Source organism: Sinocyclocheilus anshuiensis, unplaced genomic scaffold (genome assembly GCF_001515605.1).
Source record: "Sinocyclocheilus anshuiensis isolate Anshui unplaced genomic scaffold, SAMN03320099.WGS_v1.1 scaffold981, whole genome shotgun sequence".
In the NCBI taxonomy this organism is placed as follows: Eukaryota; Metazoa; Chordata; class Actinopteri; order Cypriniformes; family Cyprinidae; genus Sinocyclocheilus; species Sinocyclocheilus anshuiensis.
In genome coordinates this window covers 274,577-275,727 of record NW_015557100.1, presented here as the reverse complement: position 1 = coordinate 275,727, position 1,151 = coordinate 274,577, and the positions used below count along the sequence as shown (strand labels likewise).

General features: G+C 35.4%; 1 protein-coding gene across 1 annotated transcript in view; it reads left to right on the top strand.

The window, feature by feature from the left end:
- Positions 1 to 1,151, top strand: part of LOC107677517 (sortilin-related receptor-like) — an 84,095-nt gene that overhangs the window by 20,730 nt on the left and 62,214 nt on the right. The gene's annotated exons all lie outside the window — the stretch shown is intronic.

Below are 1,151 nucleotides of genomic sequence, written 5' to 3'. Positions count from 1 at the left end.
AACTGTGTCAGAACAAATTCATCTTGATAATGTCAGATAACTTTGATAGAAAGGTATGTAATGAATTCTGTTGTCAGCTGTTAAATTTAAGCACACAATTAGATAAAACCAATTTAGCTCAACCAATTACCAAGCAATGCTTAATTTTTTTAAGTCTGTGTTGTAAAACGGTCGCATTAGCAATTAAAGACAAACACTTAAGCAAAATATGGTCAGGTCAAAGTGTCAAATCAAATTTTTGGTCCCAAATCAATTTTACTGGTAGTCCACTGTATCCAGAATTTTGAGGTATAATATGTAAAAATTTACTTTATTTTGCTATCCTCACTTACATAAATGAACTATAGTGTCCTTGTAAAAATTGTAAAAAAATATAAAAAATGATATCTGGTGATATATAATTTTTGGTTTGACTGTATATTATAATAGTAGGACACTGAAAATATAAAGAGCCAAATCACAAAACAAGGATTCTCAAAGGAATGAAAACTGAGATAACTAAAGTAATTAGTAATCCTACCCAACACTGAGAGTAATAATTACTAGGCAAATGACCTACTATAGATTGCCTGCTGTAAATTACATTTAGTTTACTATAGTAGGCTATCCCAATAAAAATTACTATTCACCAAAAACATGGTACATGGTACCCTTGGTTTTAACTTACTCGCCTGCGAAGATGCACCCTGATCTGTCATTTTTGTAAAGCATAAATTTAATACGAGACGATTGAATGGCAAACTTAACAGTGCAGGCTAACGTTACCTTACCTTTCGTGAAATAAGATTTGCTAACCTAACTAAGAAACACTGTTTACCAGCGTAGCTATATTTAAGCTATAAACAAATGATTTCAGAAAGAAAAAATACCCACGTACCTTTTTTGATACTTGTTGCTGTCAAGATGCTCGCAGCTCGCGATTTTTCGGGGTTGTGGCTAAAACTAGGGGGCGTGTTTCAGGCGCCCAAATGAGCTCTTCTGATTGGCCGAAATTCTCCGCTCCCTGAACAGTGCCCGCCGTTGCCTCTACAGATGCACAAATCACTTTGCACCATTTTTCACACAGATAGGTGGTGCAAAAGGGAGAGAGCGTGAAACTTGTCATTTGCAAGCGAAAAACAGTGTTTGAGACTCGTAGCAGCAGATTCACG